This window comes from Schistocerca cancellata, chromosome 2 (assembly GCF_023864275.1).
Source record: "Schistocerca cancellata isolate TAMUIC-IGC-003103 chromosome 2, iqSchCanc2.1, whole genome shotgun sequence".
Classification (NCBI taxonomy): Eukaryota; Metazoa; Arthropoda; class Insecta; order Orthoptera; family Acrididae; genus Schistocerca; species Schistocerca cancellata.
The window spans coordinates 1,077,772,564-1,077,797,314 of record NC_064627.1 but is presented as its reverse complement, the minus strand read 5'-3'; positions in this window follow the sequence as shown (position 1 = coordinate 1,077,797,314).

Here is a 24,751-nt window from a genome sequence, read left to right as displayed (position 1 = left end):
TCATAAAATGATATAATTTTGTAGGTACATTCAGAGGCATATGTCTGCAAAATATGTTGCGAATAGAGTTATTAGAAAAGAAGTAACAAATGTAAACGTCGTGTCCAATGCGACCGTTTTTCTCTCATCTCGGAGTTTGTTATGTCGTACATGCTGAGCTATGTATGGTACCATGATAGAGTTCTTTAGATGCATTTAGCGAAGTATGTGGATAAATATCGAGTAAACTTAGTAGCTCAGAAATAATAACATTAAATGTCATGCATTATACGGCAGTTTTTCACGCATCTCTTGGTTTATGACATATCTCCTGAACTACGACATGTAGGAGGTTCTTACACCCATAACGATTGTTGCGTGACAGTGTAGGACATCTATGCCAAATTTGCGTGAATTCGATTCAGTGGTTTTGGAGGAGACGTGAAACTTACACACATAGCTACATCAATTTCAATAATATGTGTGGACATAATCTCTTCTAAAAAAACATCAGTGTTCATAATTGTTTTGTTAGGACTTGCTCCTACTTTGCAGCATAGCTACTAGCAACGATCTTAGCGCAAGCTAACAGCTACAGCTAAGGTTTAAGTGCAGATCAGGAGCTATTTAGCGTCCATTGATTCGGTGGCGAAGGTGGTTGATAGCGATTGCGGGTTGCTTAACGTCTGATAACTATTTCACGATACCTTTAAAGACACTTAATGATGGAAACTGGTCGTGTAATAAACTGACTGATGGAGCTGTGCACAACCATAATTCTTTAAACCATTTTTTTACACAAGCTGAGACATCGCCGCGAAAAAAACACAGTGACCCGTATATGTAATAAGTTTCCTTTTATTTACGTCTATGGTCACAATCTTTTCTGTTTAACAGATTACCGGTTTCGGTCTTTAATGACCATCATCAGATCTGCAGCAAAAATGGGACAATATAAATACACTCGCAAACTGTATACAGCTTAAGAACAATACATAGAGCATATTGAAAAGTAGTGCTGACTAAATTTACATTTGTGCGCTTTAAATGTGAAGAGGCATACCCGTCTCATAAAATCAAAGTCGTAATGCACTGAAGCCATAGTGGCATAGTCAACTGTTAAATGCGGAATCAGCACCAGCATCCTCAAATACATACAAATCACATCACATTCACGAGTAATGTTGTCAGTAAAACCACTGTTTAAAACTAGCTGCCGTACAGTAGTCACCAGATGTTTGTGTAGTAAGTTGACCAGATGTCGCTAATGTCAGCATACACTATTTTTCAATAATTAATTGAAACAGCGAAAATAAAAGGAGGCATACAATAGTTAAAATCTTTAATAAGCTTACAAAGTATAATAAAGTGTTACAGTAGTAAAAAGCAATAAAAAGAACACGACAAAAGTAATATTGTTAAAAAGACGAAGAGTTAAAAAAACAGTGGTTGACATGTGCTCTAGGGACAATATTCTGCGCAATAATATAATTATTAAACACCGTTGATGTTGCACCGGGTAATATAAACAACATAAAACAAATCGCTAAAGGAGCCACAAATGAAAGGAAATATAGTTGTGCACATAATCAGCGCCCTCTGTTAGCGCTAACTAACTGAGGGGACACAGGCGGGAGGTAGTTGGAGGAACGTGACCGGTAGAGGGCCCCTCGTACCCTGCGGTACTTCATTGCAAGCAAAGAATGATAAAACTCCATAACAGTGGATGATTTACATTATCTGATTAATGCAGTCAAAGAAATGAGTAAAGAAGGAACAAGAACCTACTAGAGTCACACGTAAAACGTGTGGAAACAAAGTTTTTCTTTCCTTCTCGATGCCCGGAACCTCTCCCTCCTCCTCTGCCAACACTTCACTGGTGACCCCATCTCACTCCTCACTCCCAGACGGTTTTCAGTTCTCATCTCATCCCCCAGACCCACCCTCCATACTGACATCCTCTCTCACCTCCCCATCACCCAGGTTGTCCCCAATGCCTCCCTCTCCCCTGCTCCTTCTCCACCTCTACCCGCCAACCCCAACCCCCGCATCGCCCGCCGACCCTCACCGCCGTGATCACTCGGCTTAGTCTGACGATCACGGAGGAGGAGGTGTTGGCAGAGCTCAAGGCACATCCCTCGCTGGAGGTGTGGGCGGTCCGCCGAGTTTTTAACTCGGCCGGCCCACCTGCCTTATGTGGGTTTTCTCCGAGGACGTCCCCTCCATTGACTGTTTCCTGAAGGAGGGTGCCCTCCTCTTCAACCAGCGCTATAAGGTCGACCCCTCCCATTCCCCTCCTCAATCCCATCGCTGCCAGAGGTGTCTGCGCTACATTGCACACCCAACAGCTGAGTGCTGCGAGGCCCCCACCTGCCCACATTGTAGGCAAGTGCACTTACTCTGTTAGTGCCGTAACCTTCAATTCCCTCCCTCCTGTAATACCTGCAATCTCCCCCATCCCACCTACTCCCAGAAGTGTAAAGCCCGAACCCCTCCATCCCATCCTGAACTCACCATCCCTGTCAGTCCTCTGGACGCCCCACCCCTCCTGGCAATTCCCTTCGCCTCCCCCCCCCTCCCCGTTGAGGGCATCATCAGGTTCCTCACCATTGTCCTGCAAAACGTCCACCATTTCCAGCGCACTCACACCCTCCAACAGGTCTCCCTCACCGCCCATTCCGTCTTCCACCTAAAAATGTATGCCACCTACTCCCACAACCAGGCTAATTTCAATTTCTCCCATCTCGACACCCTCGTCTAAATCTCTGTTACGGCGCGACAGTACCATATGCCGTTCAACAGAAACGATTCCTTTCCTGCCAACAAGAACCTCTTCCTGCACACCCACCGCATGGATGCCTTCCTCCTCAATGAAACCTTCCTCCAACCCCACCACACCATCCACACTTCACCCTACCTTCTCCACCACTCCGATTATCCCCTCCCGATTGCGCGTGGTGATGTTGCCATTGGTCACCACCACCAGATCCCGGTTCGGCTCCAACCTCTCCTTCCCGACCCCACCAAACACCTGATCCTTAGTCTCTTCTTCCCCAGCCTTACCGTCACCTGTGCCGCCATCTATGTCGCCCTAACCTCCCTATTACTTCCTCTCACACACTAATCGTACCTTCTCCTCCTATGTGACCGCCACCAACCTCAACACCCATAGTCGTTCTGCCAGCCAGTTACGGCAGTGGCATTGGTTCCTCTCCACCCTCCAAGGCGATCTCGTCCCCATTACCCAGCACACCTGCCCCAAAGCCAACTCCACTCTCGATGTCATCCTCTCCTCCCCCAACCTCCTTGGCCGCATAGCGGTGGATGTCTTGGACCCCATTGGTAGCGACCATCTCCTTGTCCTCCTCACCGTTTCAGACGGTCGTCGCTCCTGCCCCAACCCTTGTAATGACCCTCCCCCGAATTACGTCCATGATTTTTCCCATGCCAACTGGAATGCCTATCGGGATACCCTCTCCACCCAGGTCGAAGGCCACTCCCTTACCTACCTCCACCCTGACGATGTTACCCATGCCGCCTCCTTTCACCAGCAGACTTTGTCTGAGGCCATGAAGGCCCATGTCCCTACTGTCGCCATCCACCTCCACCGTCCTACCTTACCCCCACAGGCCGTCCTCCTCCTCCATGAATCCCGCCGTCTCTATCGTGCCTTCCTCCACACGTGTGACCCGGACACACTACGATACCACTGACAACTCCAGCGACACATCCGGAACTTGCTCGCGGCTAAGAAATGCCAGGACTGGCGACAGACATGCAATTATACACTCGTCCAAGTTCTGGTCAGCCTTCCATCGCCTTACCCTACTATCCTCTTTTCCATGATGATCACCCCTTCCCTGACATCCTTAGTAAGACCAATCACTTTGCCTCCTATCTTTCCGATTTCTATTCCATCCCCGAAGATCCCCAGTTCGATTATTCCCTCTTTCCGGATGCCTGCGATCAAACTGACACCTCTGTCCCTCCCCTCGCACCTGGTTTCCAGTACTTGGACAACATTGCACACACAGAACTCAATGCCCCTATCACTACACAGGATCTCATGCTACACAGCGCACAAAACGCAACACCGCTCCTGGTCACGATCGTGTCACCTACTGCCACCTTCGTGAAGTTCCTGTCTCTTTCCTCTCAACCCTGGCCAGGCTCTACAATGTAGTCCTGTCCACCGGCTACTACTCCGACCTGTGGAAAAACTTCCGTATCCTGATGTTCCTTAAACCTGGTAAACCGCCATCTGCCGACCCCTCCTACCGTCCCATCAGCCTTACCTCAGTCTTCAGCAAGGTCCTGGAATCCATTATCACCCGACACATCCAGCAGCATCTCCAGCAGCACCGCCTTCTTCCTGTTACCCAGCATGGCTTTCGGCCGTCCTGCTCTTCCAATGATCTTCTCCTCCACCTCACTCATCTCCTTTCTGAACAGCTTGATTCCAATCGCTCCGCAATCTTCCTCTCCCTGGACCTCGAACGTGCCTATGACCGCATATGGCATTCTGGACTCCTCTTCAAGCTCCAAATCTTCGCCTTCCTATTAACTAGGTCCGTCTGATCGGCTCCTTTCTCTCCCACGTCACCATCCATAACACGGATTCCTACATCTTTTTTCCCTCTGCCGTTGTGCCCCAAGGCTCTGTCTTCTCCCCCCTTCTGTACCTTTTGTATACGGCGGAGATGCCGCCGCTGTCACCCCCCCCCCCCCCACCCGTCAACTTTCTGCAGTTTGCCGATGACACCGCCTTCCTTGCCCTCACCCCCACCCTGCAGCGTTCCCAACACCTTCTCCAGTCCCATCTTGACTGGTTCACCGCTTGGTGCAACAAGTGGTTGCTCAAGGTCAATCCCTTCAAAACCCAGGCGATCATTGTAGGCACAACCACCCCTTCCTTCCGACTCCTTGATTTCTATCTCACCATCTATGGCCATCCTATCGCCCTCACCCCCACCCTTAAGAACCTGGGCGTAACCCTTGACTGTCGCCTCTCCTGGACCCCCCATCTCTGGACAATCCAAGCCAAGGCACGCTCCTGACTCTGTCTCCTCAAGCTCCTTTCCGGCCGTACATGGGGTCTGGACCCCTCCACCTTCCTCCACACCTATAAATCTCTCATCGGCCCTATCCTCTGTTACGCCCATCCCACCTTGATCTCCGCTCCCCTACCTTTTGCAAGTCCCTTCAGATCCTTGATCACCATGCTCTCCACCGTGCCTATCGCATCCGTCTCCCCTCCCCCACGTGGATCCTGTACAACCTCATTCCATTCCCCCACCTCCTCCTTTTCCTTGAAAGGATAAGGATCCTCTACACCTCCCGTAAACTCGATCCTCCTCACCCGCTTGTCTCCCCCATCCTCTCCCTCCCCCACCCACTTCCACGCCTGTACTCAAATGTCCCACCCGCTCTCCATCTCTCCACCCTCCTTACCCTCTCCCAAGGTGGCTTCCGCCAGCTCACCCGCCCTGATGATGCCCTCCTCCCCTCCATCTACCCCTCCTACTAACTTTGATCCTCCCTCCCTGTGTTTGCTCCTTTGGGCACCCTCCTTCCCTTCTCTCCCCCTCCCCTCCCGCCTCCATTTCTCCCCACTCCTCCCCCGGGCTTCCCCTCCCCTGTCCTCCTCCCATCTCCTCAGCCATTGGCATCTTTGTTCTCCCCTCTCCCCCCTCACCCTTCTTCCCCTCTTGGCACGTCCCTGGACTCGCACACGTTACATGGGCATTCGCGCGCCGGAGATCATCGCCATCAGTGTCTTGTGTGTGCCGTAGTGTTAAGTGTTCAGTGTTCACCGTCGCACTCCATCGTTTACCCGTGCTATCGACATCTTCAGTGTTTGTGCATCCAGTCAACAGTCTGTAGTGTGGATAGTCGTGGAGTGTGAACGGCTCCGTGTTTGTCTTTATGTGTCTACTGTTTTATTACCCACCGTATTGTAACTTATGTGTATTCTTTCTGTTGTTTCTTTGTCTATTCTACGGCTGAAGAGCAGCGTAACATGCTGCTGACAGCCTGCCTGTTGTACGGGTTTAAAAATAACAATAAAGAAAAAACGTGACTAGGGTAAAACATTGTCAAATAAAGAAAAGTAGGCATTGAGCACAAAATCGTTGTGCCAGTTAAGCAGTTTCTCCGGTTCTCTATTTTTTGCTTTAGAAATTTCAAGTTCCTCCAGCAAATTAACATCACGGCCCTTTTCTACCCTGTGAAGAATACGCATACAGTTCTCAATGCTCCCTATGGAATGACCAGTATAAGACAAATGCTGTCCCAAAGCCGTTTTGTTTCGTGGCTGTGAGTGTTCTTTAAACCTTTATTTAAAATAGCGGCCTGTTTGATCTACACTCCTGGAAATTGAAATAAGAACACCGTGAATTCATTGTCCCAGGAAGGGGAAACTACACTCCTGGAAATGGAAAAAAGAACACATTGACACCGGTGTGTCAGACCCACCATACTTGCTCCGGACACTGCGAGAGGGCTGTACAAGCAATTGCCACACGCACGGCACAGCGGACACACCAGGAACCACGGTGTTGGCCGTCGAATGGTGCTAGCTGCACAGCATTTGTGCACCGCCGCCGTCAGTGTCAGCCAGTTTGCCGTTGCATACGGAGCTCCATCGCAGTCTTTAACACTGGTGGCATTCCGCGACAGCGTGGACGTGAACCGTATGTGCAGTTGACGGACTTTGAGCGAGGGCGTATAGTGGGCATGCGGGAGGCCGGGTGGACGTACCGCCGAATTGCTCAACACGTGGGGCGTGAGGTCTCCACAGTACATCGATGTTGTCGCCAGTGGTCGGCGGAAGGTGCACGTGCCCATCGACCTGGGACCGGACCGCAGCGACGCACGGATGCACGCCAGGACCGTAGGATCCTACGCAGTGCCGTAGAGGACCGCACCGCCACTTCCCAGCAAATTAGGGACACTGTTGCTCCTGGGGTATCGGCGAGGACCATTCGCAACCGTCTCCATGAAGCTGGGCTACGGTCCCGCACACCGTTAGGCCGTCTTCCGCTCACGCCCCAACATCATGCAGCCCGCCTCCAGTGGTGTCGTGACAGGCGTGAATGGAGGGACAAATGGAGACGTGTCGTCTTCAGCGATGAGAGTCGCTTCTGCCTTGGTGCCAATGATGATCGTATGCGTGTTTGGCGCCGTGCAGGTGAGCGCCACAATCAGGACTGCATACGACCGAGGCACACAGGGCCAACACCCGGCATCATGGTGTGGGGAGCGATCTCCTACACTGGCCGTACACCACTGGTGATCGTCGAGGGGACACTGAATAGTGCACGGTACATCCAAACCGTCATCGAACCCATCGTTCTACCATTCCTAGACCGGCAAGGGAACTTGCTGTTCCAACAGGACAATGCACGTCCGCATGTATTCCGTGCCACCCAACGTGCTCTAGAAGGTGTAAGTCAACTACCCTGGCCAGCAAGATCTCCGGATCTGTCCCCCATTGAGCATGTTTGGACTGGATGAAGCGTCGTCTCACGCGGTCTGCACGTCCAGCACGAACGCTGGTCCAACTGAGGCGCCAGGTGGAAATGGCATGGCAAGCCGTTCCACAGGACTACATCCAGCATCTCTACGATCGTCTCCATGGGAGAATAGCAGCCTGCATTGCTGCGAAAGGTGGATATACACTGTACTAGTGCCGACATTGTGCATGCTCTGTTGCCTGTGTCTATGTGCCTGTGGTTCTGTCAGTGTGATCATGTGATGTAACTGACCCCAGGAATGTGTCAATAAAGTTTCCCCTTCCTGGGACAATGAATTCACGGTGTTCTTATTTCAATTTCCAGGAGTGTATATTGACACATTCCTGGGGTCAAAAAATGGTTCAAATGGCTCTGAGCGCTATGGGACTCAACTGCTGAGGTCATTAGTCCCCTAGAACTTAGAACTAGTTAAACCTAACTAACCTAAGGACATCACAAACATCCATGCCCGAGGCAGGATTCGAACCTGCGACCGTAGCGGTCTTACGGTTCCAGACTGCAGCGCCTTTAACCGCACGGCCACTTCGGCCGGCTATCCTGGGGTCAGATACATCACATGATCACACTGACAGAACCACAGGCACATAGACACAGGCAACAGAGCATGCACAACGTCGGCACTGGTACAGTGTATATCCACCTTTCGCAGCAATGCAGGCTGCTATTCTCCCATGGAGACGATCGTAGAGATGCTGGATGTAGTCCTGTGGAACGGCTTGCCATGCCATTTCCACCTGGCGCCTCAGTTGGACCAGCGTTCGTGCTGGACGTGCAGACCGCGTGAGACGACGCTTCATCCAGTCCCAAACATGCTCAATGGGGGACAGATCCAGAGATCTTGCTGGCCAGGGTAGTTGACTTACACCTTCTAGAGCACGTTGGGTGGCACGGGATACATGCGGACGTGCATTGTCCTGTTGGAACAGCAAGTTCCCTTGCCGGTCTAGGAATGGTAGAACGATGGGTTCGATGACGGTTTGGATGTACCGTGCACTATTCAGTGTCCCCTCGACGATCACCAGTAGTGTACGGCCAGAGTAGGAGATCGCTCCCCACACCATGATGCCGGGTGTTGGCGCTGTGTGCCTCGGTCGTATGCAGTCCTGCTTGTGGCGCTCACCTGCACGGCGCCAAACACGCAAACGACCATCATTGGCACCAAGGCAGAAGCGACTCTCATCGCTGAAGTCGACACGTCTCCATTCGTCCCTCCATTCACGCCTGTCGCGACACCACTGGAGGGGGGCTGCACGATGTTGGGGCGTGAGCGCAAGACGGCCTAACGGTGTGCGGGACCGTACCCAGCTTCATGGAGACGGTTGCGAATGAACCTCGCCGATACCCCAGGAGCAACAGTGTCCCTAATTTGCTGGGAAGTGGCGGTGCGGTCCCCTACGGCACTGCGTAGGATCCTACGGTCTTGGCGTGCATCCGTGCGTCGCTGCGGTCCGGTCCCAGGTCGACGGGCACGTGCACCTTCCGCCGACCACTGGCGACAACATCGATGTACTGTGGAGACCTCACGCCCCACGTGTTGAGCAATTCGGCGGTACGTCCACCCGGCCTCCCGCATGCCCACTATACGCCCTCGCTCAAAGTCCGTCAACTGCACATACGGTTGACGTCCACGCTGTCGCGGCATGCTACCAGTGTTAAAGACTGCGATGGAGCTCCGTATGCCACGGCAAACTGGCTGACACTGACGGCGGCGGTGCACAAATGCTGCGCAGCTAGCGCCATTCGACGGCCAACACCGCGGTTCCTGGTGTGTCCGCTGTGCCGTGCGTGTGATCATTGCTTGTACAGCCCTCTCGCAGTGTCCGGAGCAAGTATGGTGGGTCTGACACACCGGTGTCAGTGTGTTCTTTTTTCCATTTCCAGGAGTGTATATAATATTTGTCACAGTTACTGCAGTCGATCCTATACATTCCAGAGCTATCAAATGTATCATAGTTCCCTTTCAATTTATATTGTATTCGTAAATTTATAGTGTTGTTGACCTGAGAGCCACATCTGACATCAGACTTTTTAAAGCATATTTCTATTTGCAGGGACATTTTGCCGTTAAATTTTATGGGAACAGTTTTTATTCTATCTTTGCCGGTTCTCTTTTGTGTTTGGGTGTGTGTGTGCCTGCTGTTTGTTAAACGTTTCTTTAGCCTATTGTAGGGGCGCGTGACGTCGTTTGTAGAAAAGCCGTTAGCTAATGCGATCTGCTTTAAAATGCTAAGTTCTTTACGTGTTTCGCTTTCGTCTAAGGGTAGACGAAGGAGCCGGTGAACCATGGAATAGAAGAAAGCTTTTTTGTATCTGGGAGGATGGCATGAACTGGCATTGATGATACTGTCTGTGCAAGTTGGTTTCCTAAAAATCGAAAACTTATGTTTATTATTAACTTTCTTAATAGTAAGAGCAAGGTAGTTTATAGCGCCAGCAGACATTTTTATCAATGATTTAGAATGTAAATTTCTTGCCAAGTATCCACAACTAAAAGACAAAACGGTTTATTACAAACGGTATGTCGAAGACATTTTATTACTGTTAGAAGATAACACCAGTGAGGTCAACACTTTCACCCAAGCATTACGTAGCATGCACCCTAAAATAACTTTTACCTCTGAAATAGAAAAAGATAGCGCCATAAACTACCTTCATCTCACTATTAAGAAAGTTAATAATAAACATAAGTTTTCGATTTTTAGGAATCCAACTTGCATAGACAGTATCGTCAATGCCAGTTCATGCCATCCTCCCAGATACAAAAAAGCTTTCTTCCGTGGTTTACCGGCTCCATCGTCTACCTTTAGACGAAAGCGAAACACGTAAATAACTTAGCATTTTAAAGCAGATCGCATTAGCTAACGGCTTTTCTACAAACGACGTCACGCGCCCCTACAATAGGCTAAAGAAACGTTTAACAAACAGCAGGCACACACACACCCACACACAAAAGAGAACCGGCAAAGATAGAATAAAAACTATTCCCATGAAATTTAACGGCACAACGTCACTGAAAATAGAAAAATGTTTTAAAAAGTCTGATGTCAGATGTGGCTCTCAGGTCAACAACACTATAAAACTACGAATAAAACATAAATTGAAAGGGAACTATGATAATTTTGATGGATCTGGAGTGTATAGGATAGACTGCAGTAACTGTGACAAATATTATATAGATCAAACAGGCCGCTCTTTTAAAAAGAGGTTTAAAGAACACTCACAGCCACGAAACAAAACGGCTTTGGAGCAGCATTTGTCTGATACTGTTCATTCCATAGGAAGCATTGAGAACTGCATGCATATTCTTCACCGGGTAGGGAAGGGCCGTGCTTTTCAGTTGCTGGAAAAACTTGAAATTTCTAAAGCAAAAAATAGAGAATCGGATAAACTGCTTAACTAGTAGAACGAATTTATGACCAGACCTACTTTGCTTTATTTAACGCCTCTGTTATTTATAGTGTGTTCGCAAGTTCCCCTAGTATTGAGTATATCACATATTTACTTTGTTTTCACACGTTTTACGCGTGACTCTAGTAGGTTCATGTTCCTTCTATATTCATTTCATTGATTGCATTAATCAGATAATGTAAATCATCCACTGTTATGGAGTTTTATCATTCTTTGCTTGCAACGAAGTACCGCAGGGTACGAGGGGCCCTCTACCGGTCACGTTCCTCCAACTACCTCCCGCCTGTGCCCCCTCTGTTAGTTAGCGCTAACAGAGGGCGCTGATTATGTGCACAACTATATTTCCTTTCATTTGTGGCTCCTTTAGCGATTTGTTTTATGTTGTTTATATTACCCGGTGCAATATCAACTGTGTTTAATATTTATATTATTGCGCAGAATATTGTCCCTAGAGCACATGTCAACCACTGTTTTTTTAACTCTTCGTCTTTTTAACAATATTACTTTTGTCGTGTTCTTTTTATTGCTTTTTACTACTGTAACACTTTATTATACTTTGTAAGCTTATTAAAGATTTTAACTATTGTATGCCCCCTTTTATTTTCGCTGTTTCAATTAATTATTGAAAAATAGTGTATGCTGACATTAGCGACATCTGGTCAACTTACTACACAAACATCTGGTGGCTACTGTACGGCAGCTAGTTTTAAACAGTAGTTTTACTGACAACATTACTCGTGAATGTGATGTGATTTGTATGTATTTGAGGATGCTGGTGCTGATTCCGCATTTAACAGTTGACTATGCCACTATGGCTTCAGTGCATTACGACTTTGATTTTATGAGACGGGTATGCCTCTTCACATTTAAAGCGCACAAATGTAAATTTAGTCAGCACTACTTTTCAATATGCTCTATGTATTGTTCTTAAGCTGTATACAGTTTGCGAGTGTATTTATATTGTCCCATTTTTGCTGCAGATCTGATGATGGTCATTAAAGACCGAAACCGGTAATCTGTTAAACAGAAAAGATTGTGACCATAGATGTAAATTAAAGAAAACTCATTTTTTTGCAGATTGTGACTCATTGCCTTCTAAACATGAATTTAGATTTCGGATTTGGTCTTCAGTCTCTACAAAAGTAATTCGTAGTGCGACTTCGAAGGGCTAGTTGCATACTAGAACATTATTTGTCCATTCTTCGTTAGTGTATAGAAATCATATTTATTACAATTGTGGGTTAATTTGTTAGTGAGTTCGGAGATAGCCTGTCGACAGGAGGTTGCAATGACTGTGATTTTTTTATTTAACCAATGTCAACTTCCGAATAAAAGTAACTGGAATCCATTTACAAATCTCGAAGGCGATCCTAAATGTCCGAGTGGCCTACGGTAACAATATGTATCATCGCACACTACCTTAAGGGGCTCCGGAAAGGCTCAAAATCATGAAAAGTTCAATTTTTACTTTTTTGCGTTTTCTGAATCTGCAGACTATTACCTTTTAATAGATATATAATTTATTCAATTCCGAAGACTACAACTATTTTAAAATGTTTTTTGAAATGTGTTCTACATGGGCGTGACCCACTGTGGCACTGTTAAACTGCTGTCAAATGGTGTTATTATTAACGTCCGTGTTCATCAGGCACATTTTAGTGATGTGAGATAAAGTGTGTGTTGTGGCTAACCTGTGATGGTTCAATGTATATCGCTGGTGTGATTGTCGATTGTTTCATGTTTATTTACTCTGTAGTTATCTCGAAAATATTCGTAATTAATTCTGTTTCTTGAGTCTCTGTTTTGTTGAAGTATAATAATGAGTAAAAGTAAAGTTGCTGTTGCGACTTTCAATGATGGCAGCATTGTAAGGTGCAAGGTATTTAGAAATATGGGAATGAAGATAGGTTCTAATGGGACGAGCGATGCTTGCTTTAGACAAGGAACGCCTTCGGGTTGCAGACAGGGCTGTAAAGACTCTAGAAATACAAGCAAGAGTAAACAGGAGGAGGAACAAGAGGAAGCTGGAGGAGGAGTTTGCAGAGGATGAAGATAATCCATCCTATGGACCTGGAATGCACTAAAAAGTTAATCCAATCTTTGTCGCTCGATTCCTAAAACTTTTATTTTCTCATACTAATTACATGTTTTCTAAGGATCTTCCAAACTTATTTGTTTCAAACTTTCAGTAAATGTTACACAGTACCTTCTGCATAATTTAACACAGCCTTTTTCCAAAAAACTGTATATTTTTGAATATATAAATAAAAAATTGCAAAAAAATGTTGTGAATTTTCATTACAATTGAAAAAAAAATCATCTTTAATAACTGAACTAAAATTTTGTAAAATCACTGTGTTAAGTTGTAGCCCATATTCCAATAATAAAATCACTGTGTTAAGTTGTAGCCCATATTCCAATAAATAATCTGCAAAAAGTTCAACTTCCTACCTCAAATACTTTGTGAGGAAAGATGTAATTTATAAGCGTTATTTTAACATTGCAAGTATAGGGCGTTCCGGAGCCCCTTAAGAAGATCCAAAGCTTCACAGTTCACTGTCTTGGGGGCAACAAATTCTATTTAACAGATCCAGTCAGTACAATTGTGAACTTTTCTGACACGTCAACATTCTGACACCTATATTCGGACTGCCGTTTCAGTAAAAATCAGACCAGTACTGTGGACACAGTGGTGACATTTGCAAGTGAAGCGTTACTTAATTTAAAACCATCGGCAGGTATTGAATTAGATCTCTATATGAAGTTCTGTCTTTTACTTTGAATCTCTCTTTTGCTGTGGTTAATTTGACATGTTTCGAAATATTCACACTACACTGACTATGGGTACTGTACAGGTTTCTTAACTTTCCAATATGTGTTATGTTGAGGAAAAAGGTGAAAATTACTTTTTATTGTGCGAAAAGTACAGCTTGCTTATTAAACCGGGGACCTAGAAACGACGGAGAGGCTTCGTCCCGCCGTAGCCCTCAGTGGTTCACAACCCCACAACAGGCCACAGCAGTCCACCCACCCCACCGCTGCCCCACACCGAACCCGGGTTATTGTGCCTTTCGGCCCCAAGTGGAAAGCACCCCCCCCCCCCCCCCCCGCAGGGAACGTCTCGTACCAGACGAGTGTAACTCTAAATGTTTGCGTGGTACAGCACTTCTGGTGTACGCGTAGGTGGAGGCAGTGTTTGCGAAGCAATCACCGACATAGTGTAACTGAGACGGAATACGGGGAACGAGCCCGCATTCGCCGCGGCAGATAGAAAACCGCCTTAAAAACCATCCACAGGCTGGCCGGCACACGGGACCTCGGCACTAATCCACCTGGCGGATTCGTGTCGGGGACCGTCACGCCTTCCTGCTGAGGAATCAGCGCGTTAAACTGCGCGTCTAGCCGGACGGGCTAAAGTAAAGCAATCAAGAGCGAGTGCAGATAGGCAGGCAAGCGAATTGGTGTCCCACACGGGTGGCGTTCCCATGTCTCCAGCTCAAAGGAAGCTGTTAGTCTACGGACCACCGGAGCCACAGTGCCGGCCGCTTTCACAGCACACTGGGCTTGCGGTGAGGACACACAGCAGGCCTTTGAGTCGCTGCGGTCTCCACAAAGCACAGGGCAAACCAGGAACCGCGAGACCAGCCGAGAGAGGGCTGGCCACATCACAGCTACTGCAATCTCTCCAGTACCGCGATACTGCAGGCTTACTGATAAGCACCGTTAGAAGTTTACTGCTGTTTGAAGTGGATCCTCATCGAATTTAAGAGCTACTTTGAGATGAAATGATTGGCGCTGAAATGAAAGTCGTGGCAGACTGCAAAGGAATATAAGAGTATGAAGTCCCTCACGGGCAGTTTTGCGGACGTAGTAGTATAAGACTGAAGCGCGTGCCCAAAAGGTCATTAAAAGGTAATCGACATGTCGTGGCATCGAATTCTGATCGGACCATGAAAATTTTCAGTCTGCTTTTGATCTAACCTGCATCTCTGAGCGATAGGAGGAGGCATCTGGAACGGCACGTGGTTCGGATTCGACGTCATACTGCAGGTCCCTGTACTGGTTGCTCTAGGGAGAACAACATTCATTCATATGGAATTACGAACAGTGCAATGAATAAAGACTTTTATGATTCTTGAAAAATGTACAGAAAAAAAAAACATTTATCATTCAACGCAATTGTATTTAAAAACAGTATCTATTTATTATGTATGTTATTCTTTGTTATATGGCAAAAACATTAATAAATATGGAATACTCGAATGATTTTATGTAATTACCTAATCTGGTCCTTATCTTGGATGATGACAGACGATAGAGTCATTGTAAGAGTACGTCTGTTGCATTTTGGTTAAATATGTGTGTTTATTTGCTCTTCAAATCTTTATTTATGTATCTATTGCGTCCCTACATGTTAAGAGACTAATTACATATTTTTTCAGAGTATCAGAACGAGTAATACAGCGCGAGCTTATGAGTGACTGTTGTCGGCCATTTGCACGTGTTCTACGTTTTATTTGGATATTTCAACATTAAACAGCACTGAGCACGGAAATAACATACAAAGGTTGGATTCTAATTATATTATTTAACTTCAGTGTCATTTTAATTTATTCGCAAGGATTAATAGCAGTTTTAATTAAATTCTTGTAGCTGCCGCGTAACGGATATCTTCTTTGTCAGCTACGTAAAGTCACGTAAGTTAACTTACTCCGAAATGATCTGTGATAAATATGCCAGTTTCTGAGCGGAACCCTTGACATTAAAGCAGTATTAATTTCGATGAAACTGCAAATCTAAAGGAACGTGAGATGTTCTGTTAACATACGAGCCAGTACGGTGCTTCACGCCGCTCTTTACGTGTTTCACATTGCTGACATAAAACGTCGAATAATGTTTCTTAAAAGAAATACTTATAAGTTCTGTTCTCACTTTAGTGTGTGGCGTGATTTAATGCGTAACGGTACGTATATGTACCTACAAATCATACAGTTAAATGAACTGCACATGAACACCATTAAAGCAGACCTCTTGACGTACAGAATACAACACAACAACATGCGTATTGAAAACAACACGTAATTGTTACAGGTTAGCGGCACATGAATGAACGAAGCGTAGTCCAACAGAAAGACTTATACGGAGCCATCCAGACACAAGTAATTATGCGACCATTTACATCGGTAGTGATTTATGTTATATGGGCATTAGGCGTGGGCAAAGGCATGGCTCTGTGCCGACCATTTCAAGTCTTAATTTTAATTGCCATGGTAAGGAGATAACAGTGATCTATTCTTAATGGTCAATTAGTAAAAACAGTAAGAAACGCAGGATGATTCAATTATTAAAATGACTGGTTTCTACTTGTTTAGTCGGCAAGCTTTTCATTATAAGCACTATAAAGATATGAAATTGCTTGTTAATTAGGGAGGTCAGCCTTAACATCATATAGGCCTGCACAAAAGAACAGAAATGCTGTAGCGTCATATTTGGCTGGAGCTTTACATAACGCTTAAACAAGATCAGAAATACTATAGCGTGGTGTTTACCTTTTTGGTTGGAGCTGGCACCGTGCTGAAGAGCTCCACGGTGGTGATTAGCAGTCTTGACTGTTTTTACTAACAGATCCGTCTCTTACTGCTGAAACATCATTTGAGGCTGCGAATTTTAGAAATCTCAGTCAGATGAACTGTCCACATTTCGAGGTGAAACGTTGTGATATGGCCTGGTGCTCATATAATAGAATCACAACGGATGTAAGTCAGACGAGTGATAGACTTCTAGGTGGTGTCTCCATAAACAATCGGCAGCCAGACTGTTCGTTTAAATGAGTACCGTCATATGATGCTAAGTCGACTAATTTCAGACTTTATACATAAATATTTCTGAAACTAATAACGTAAAATTTTTTTACTTACTCCAGAGTACGGGTGTTGATCTGTAGTAATAAACTTTTTGGTCCTTATTTTATTCGCTTTAACACACTGGAAAATTTAAGAAGTGTGGATTGTTTACGACTGTAAGGTGACTGATTGTTCTGAAATGTCATCAACTGAAACACAAATCTGTCATAATGGTTAAATTTTAATACTAATTTCAGAGTAATATACAAAGGAAATACACTCCTGGAAATTGAAATAAGAACACCGTGAATTCATTGTCCCAGGAAGGGGAAACTTTATTGACACATTCCTGGGGTCAGATACATCACATGATCACACTGACAGAACCACAGGCACATAGACACAGGCAACAGAGCATGCACAATGTCGGCACTAGTACAGTGTATATCCACCTTTCGCAGCAATGCAGGCTGGAGACGATTGTAGAGATGCTGGATGTAGTCCTGTGGAACGGCTTGCCATGCCATTTCCACCTGGCGCCTCAGTTGGACCAGCGTTCGTGCTGGACGTGCAGACCGCGTGAGACGACGCTTCATCCAGTCCCAAACATGCTCAATGGGGGACAGATCCGGAGATCTTGCTGGCCATGGTAGTTGACTTACACCTTCTAGAGCACGTTGGGTGGCACGGGATACATGCGGACGTGCATTGTCCTGTTGGAACAGCAAGTTCCCTTGCCGGTCTAGGAATGGTAGAACGATGGGTTCGATGACGGCTTGGATGTACCGTGCACTATTCAGTGTCCCCTCGACGATCACCAGTGGTGTACGGCCAGTGTAGGAGATCGCTCCCCACACCATGATGCCGGGTGTTGGCCCTGTGTGCCTCGGTCGTATGCAGTCCTGATTCTGGCGCTCACCTGCACGGCGCCAAACACGCATACGACCATCATTGGCACCAAGGCAGAAGCGACTCTCATCGCTGAAGACGACACGTCTCCATTCGTCCCTCTATTCACGCCTGTCGCGACACCACTGGAGGCGGGCTGCACGATGTTGGGGCGTGAGCGGAAGACGGCCTAACGGTGTGCGGGACCGTACCCAGCTTCATGGAGACGGTTGCGAATGGTCCTCGCCGATACCCCAGGAGCAACAGTGTCCCTAATTTGCTGGGAAGTGGCGGTGCGGTCCCCTACGGCACTGCGTAGGATCCTACGGTCTTGGCGTGCATCCGTGCGTCGCTGCGGTCCGGTCCCAGGTTGACGGGCACGTGCACCTTCCGCCGACCACTGGCGACAACATCGATGTACTGTGGAGACCTCACGCCCCACGTGTTGAGCAATTCGGCGGTACGTCCACCCGGCCTCCCGCATGCCCACTATACGCCCTCGCTCAAAGTCCGTCAACTGCACATACGGTTCACGTCCACGCTGTCGCGGCATGCTACCAGTGTTAAAGACTGCGATGGAGCTCCGTATGCCACGGCAAACTGGCTGACACTGACGGCGGCGGTGCACAAATGCTGCGCAGCTAGCGCCATTCGACGGCCAACACCGCGGTTCCTGGTGAGTCCGCTGTGCCGTGCGTGTGATCATTGCTTGTACAGCCCTCTCGCAGTGTCCAGAGCAAGTATGGTGGGTCTGACACACCGGTGTCAATGTGTTCTTTTTTCCATTTCCAGGAGTGTATAAGAACAAAAGTATGTCATCACAATTTTGTTTTATGAAACCGTAAGTAAACATACAATTGCACATTGAAAGCCGATATGTCACTGCAAAAGAAAAATCCTCCCATTTTCCAAGTATATACTAGGTTTGAAAAATTGTTTACATCTGAAACCACCATTGTCAGTTAAAGGCCCCAGAAAGAGAGTCATATTTACAGAGGAATGTAACACCCACCTGTCTTTGGCATTTCGTGAGAACTTTCCGCACTTAGTGTTTCACTGTTCGCCGGGTGCCTGAATGCAAAGGAATGCATTTGCTACATACTATCTACGCCAGAAAGCGGAAATCTCCAGTTTCCACAATCAAGAAACGACATTCGTAGAGCCTCTTACACTTTATTACAAAAAACTAGTTGAGCTTCTTGTGATTTACAGTGATAAACATGATTCCTGTTTGTCAAGGTACCTTCAGGAGCTTTAAACACTCAAGTAGCCTTGTTAATGTTTTAAAATTTCTGTGAGATGCAGTTCTAAAACATCCAGGCTATATTAGTATTTCTTCATTTCGCTCGATTTACATTTGCACACAAACGGCTTTTCCATAATGTCAGCTGTTACGATCTCATCAGTATGATCCAACAAACAGAACTGCGGCTTACATGACAAATTTACAAGTTAATATAAAGACACTTGCAACAATGGGTTACCTATTCCACCACTGCACTTTTAGAGACAGTTGTTGCTGCATCGACTGTGTCACATTGCTGTTGCATGAATTATGTCACATTGTTGTCGCATTCCCAATCTTTGTTTGTAAAAGAACAACTCGAGGAAAGACTCAGTTTCACCACAGGTTACTTAGGAGAACTTCACCCCGATTCCACAAAGAATTAGCAAAGTTCTATTTATGTTTCTGTGAATAAGGAAGTATAAGAGATTAACTTTAGATATGACTCTAATTGTCGTTGTGAAGGCTCATTGGACCACATACATCACACCTGGACACATGAGTTGTTTTACGTCAGCCACGAAAAATAATTACTCGCCCATTAAAAACGTTAAAAAATTATTCCTGAGAACGATTAGTATTCACAGGTTCAGAATACTGAAATTTTACAGACTGACATGAATTAAGATCTTTCGAACAGCAAAAATATAACAACTGAAATAAAAGAATTGTAATAATCAATGTATTATTGCTTTACGTAAAATGTATTTGAACTTCAAAAAATGGCTCTGAGCACTATGGGACTCAACTTCCTAGGTCATCAGTCCCCTAGAAATTAGAACTACTTAAACCTAACTAACCTAAGGACATCACACACATCCACGCCCGGGGCAGGAATCGAACCTGCGATCGTAGCGGTCGCGCGGTTCCAGACTGTAGCGCCTAGAACCGCTCAGCACTCCGGCCGGCTTTTGAACTTCACCCAAGCAGATAACTTCATCCCATCTCAGCACTAGTAGCAAATGTGGTCACATCATCGTCGTTAGTAAATAACAAACATCACTTGGCATCCACGTATTACATGCCATGGTCTTCATACAATGCAACCACGTGACAAATATCCATAAGTGATCCACATATAATTTTTAGTTCAGCCTCATGAATGTACATGCCAAGGTCGCCATCTGATACAAGTACGGGATTACGTATCCTAAACCATCCGCACATGATTGTTTGCAGTCCAGCAACTTGAGATCGAACAACGTGAGACTACGAGCATACGCGCGAAAAGATAAGTTTTTCACACTGCAGCGTAGTGTACGCTGATATGAAACTTCATAACTGATTAATACTGTGTAGCGGACCGGGACTCGAACCAGAGGCTTTTGGCTTTCGCGGGAAAGTACTCTACCGACTGAGCTAATCCAACAACGATTCACGATCCGTCCTCACGACTTTGTTTGCAAGATTCGCAGGATAAACTTCTGTGAGATTTGGAATGTAGGAGACGAGATTCTGGCGGAAGTATAGCTATGAGGGCTGGTGGCGAATCGTGGTTTGGCAGCTCAGTCTTTACAGAATATGCCTGCGAGAGGCAAAGGTCCCGGGTGCGAGTAACGATCGGACACAGTTGTAGTCTGCCTAGAGATCTCTTACGTATGAACTTCTGATGTCCCAAAAATGAAGTTGAAATTACTAGTGTCACCAGTCCCTTTTAATACTGAAACATCCAAAGAGACAATAATAGTTAGAAAAAGAAAAGAGATAGGAGTTATGGAATAATGAAGGCAAAGCAAAGAACCAGCACTAAGATTTAGGAAACGAAATTTTAGAGACAACTAGGTTGCACCTGGACTGGAAATTTCGTTGTATTAGATTGCAGTGTTCACTGCGTTTTCCGAAGTGAAGAGGCGTTTTTAAAAACGAAGTTACGCAAAGTACATTTATATGTGTATGCAGTGCCCTGAGAAAAGAAGAAGCATCAGTCACAACAAAACGCGACAAACTATCAGTGCAGGAAACAATACATAAGGTCCTGCAAAACTGTATATGATGAATAATCACGTTTTCAATGAACAAATCCCACTGATGATGGCTCAGAGATGTCGAAACATGTTCGGGTAACAAGAAAAGACATTATTTTTGCATAAAAGGGGAACCTACAATTCAACAATTCAACTGGAACACCGGAAGAAAGACAATACCTGCAGACCCAAAAGATGGAAGGTGATATTATGAGTAGGCGACATATGTTGGCTGTCTACTTCTCTTCACAGAATTTGGGGTCGTCAGAACAGGCGGCAACTTACGAAAGATCTGACGGAACAGTACAGCGCTGGTGCAGGCACAAGTGATTCGCAACGTACTGTTCAGCGCACAAGTCTGAAAAGAGGCCACAGGGGCAGACACGTCCTACGTCTTCCCAGTGACGTCGTCAGATACGTTTGTTGTGGGCACGAGATCATCGAGCCTGCTCAGGGATTCGCTGGAAATGTGTCGTCCTGTTGGATAAACCACGTTCGTTGTTACTCATTGTGTCCGGATATGCCGTCATCCAGGCGAACACCTACTTGAAGCACGCACCACAGAACAAATGCAGACCAGTGGCTGCAGTATTACGCTTTAGGAACCATTCACATCGATTTTCGAGGGACCTACGTTAGCAATCTATGGCCTCGAGACCCCTGCTAGCTACGTGATTATTTCGGACCACCTGCATCCTTTCATGGTTCATATCTTCCCTGATGCCGAGTAAATCTTAAAGCAAGATAACTGTCCGGTCATATCGCCATAATTGTGCTACAGTAGTGGCAGTGAGCTAACATTGATGTCTTGGCCAGCAAATTCACCAGGTCTGAAACAAGCGCAACACATCTGGTACGCTACAGGGCGCCAACGTGGTGCCCACAAAGCGCTGGGCCCCTAATTTTGAGGAACTGAGTGACCCGTGTGGAGAAACCTCTATACCGTACCACCGGTGACCGACCAATGACCTTTTAAGTCCACACCACACAGAATCGCTACTGTACTTGCAATCCAAAGGTGGAACAGGACGCTACTAAGCAATTGGTAATAATGTTTTGCTTCATCAGTGTATATGCTAGCGTAGAGATTAGGGCACAGTGAAGTGTAAGTCATCGTGAATTCGGTTCCACCAAATTCCAAACGTATCCTTGCTCTCACGAATTGTTACCTGATAGTCGATGCGATCTTCGCTGACCAGTCTCAACTGTATTCTTTTAGTACCTTTGCTACATTGCTATATTCGCAAGTATACTCCTAATATAGCAGCAATGCGAGCCTTTCCAGATAGCGAAAGGACTTCGAGAGGGCTGAAGTATCGTAAAACCTGTTAAAATATGTATGCAATGTATATTGCAATGGTGGAATCGATGGGGTGGAGTTACGGAAATTCTGTTACAGCTTGTAACTATGTAGCCACTATTATCTGCCAAAGATCAAGTGTTGACAGCACAAAGTAGCGATGGTGTGAAATGTATGGTAAAGAAGTTATCATTTGGACAAGGTGGGCTTAAAATAAAAATGAGCAAAAGAAAATATCAAGTAAAAAGAGGAGGCGGAAGGAATATATTCACATATCAGGAAGCTGTGAAACGGATGTGGAAGGCATGAGGCGGGCTAGAGGAGCAATTAAGATGTTGAATGGAATGCTGTGGAGCAGGGCAATATCAAATGAAACATAGGATTCTACAAACAGTGGTTAATAGTATACTAACATACGATGCAGAAGTATGGGTCATTGATTAAGTAGAGTACAGGCAGTAGAGATCAACGGAATAATGGCGACTGCCAAGAAACCCAGAAAATAGAGGAGGAGAAATGAAGTTAGTGAGGTAATAGAAATGGAGAAACCAATTGTGCAAGGAATTGAGATTAGTGTGGACCTATATGGCGAATGCAGCAAGGACGGTGACCAAAAGCAGTGCTCGAATGGTCGCTTCCGAGAAGGAAGAAGCGTGGACGGCCAAGAATAACAGGGAGGATGTGAATAATTGGAAAGATCAAAGAGGAAGGCTAACGACCGTTAATACCGGCGAATGGAAATACAGGGCAAATGCAGACGAATGGTAACGATGTTAAAAGTAAAAGTATGCTTTGCTGGTACAGTGGTCAGCGTCTATCAGCGCATGTTGTGTGTGCTGTAGAGGCGTGGGTATCTCTATTGGATATACTGTGTCCAGACTAGGTGTCTGCAACTGTCGCTTCCCGCGAAGCAGACCGGTACAGCGGGCCCCGGGCCGAGTAGGGTTCAGCCTGGCCGGTCATCCCGGAAACGTAGACGCTTCCCAGAAACCACCAGGAGGCGTCCATGGCGCCGCAAGAGGTCGGTAAGGCCACGGACCTCTTTCCTTCCGCTCGACACGTGACTGCCAATAGAGCCATCCATATCCATGCGCCGAGAAGTCTTTAGGCTGGCGCAGGAGCCTGGACAGGCTGATCTCCGGCGGTAATTCGGAAGGATACCGCCCCTCGATTGTGCCATTCCAGCACTAATCGAAGGGTTAGGGTTTCAGGTGCCAGCCGTATAGCCAGCCAGCCAGCCAGTCAGCCGGCCAGCCGAGCAGCAGCAGCAGCGGTAGCGGCAGCGGCAGCAGCGGCCCCGGCCCCGTCCGCGGCAGCAGCAGCAGCTGCGGCGGTTCTGCCAGCCGTCGCCAGCGCCAGCGCCAGCATCGTGGGACTCTGGTCTTCGTCCGTCTTCTTCCGTCTTCGTCCACAGTTTTTTCCTCTCCTTTTCGTCCTGTGCTTTTTTCGTTCATCCCTGTCGTCATGTCAGCCCCCACCACCACTGCCACTACTACCACCACTGCCATTGTGTACACGTCGCCCTCCGCCGCCACCACCACCATTACATGGTGCGCCCAGTAACCCCCCCCCCTCTTTCCATTCTTCCTCTTCTGACTCTCCCTTCGCCCTCGCTCTTTCTCACCCCCTCTCCAGCTTCTTCCTCCCACTCCTCTCCCTCTGATCCTTTCCCCCCACTCCCCCAGCCTGTCACTGCAGCTCCAGCTAGGGTGGTGGCCCGAGGGGCCAATGCCCATGCCCAGCTCTCCCCATCGCCTTCGCCATAACCGCCACCACCGTCGCCGTCGCCGTCGCCTTCACCGTCACCATCTCCGGCGCCGACTGCTGCGTCCACGCCGGGACCGGCCACTTCCCGCCACCTCCCTATAGCTCCCGTCCCTCATGTCACCACCCATCCTTCTGCCGCCGTTAAACGCCCTACTGCACCACCACCTCCTCCACTCCCAAAAAGGCCCCGCCCCGTCCTCCTTCCCCGCCCCAGGATGCCATGGATGTCTCCCCACCTGGCCCTGCTCCCTCCGCCTCCTCCTCCTCCTCCTCCTCCAACCCCTCTTTATGCAAATACCTCCTCTCCCATCCCGATCCTTCCCTTCTCAAGGCCCCGAACCTCTCCCTCCTCTTCCACGAACACTTCCCTGGTGCCCCCATCTCACTCCTCACTCCCAGACGGGATTCAGTTCTCATCTCCTCCCCCAGCCCCACCCTCCATAATAACATCCTCTCTCGCCTCCCCATCACACGGTTTGGCCCCAAGACCTCCCTCACCCCTGCTCCTTCTCCATCTCCTACCTGCCAACCCCAACCCCCGCATCGCCTGCCGACCCTCACCGCCATGATCACTCGGCTTAGTCCGACGATCATGGAGGAGGAGGTGTTGGCAGAGCTCAAGGCACATCCCTTGCTGGAGGTGCGAGTTGTCCGCCGAATTTTTAACTCGGCCGCCCCCCCCCACCCCCGCATTTTGCGGGTTTTCTCCAAGCACGCCCCCTTCATTGACCGTCTCCTGAAGGAGGGTGGCCTCCTCTTCAACCAGCGCTATAAGGTCGACC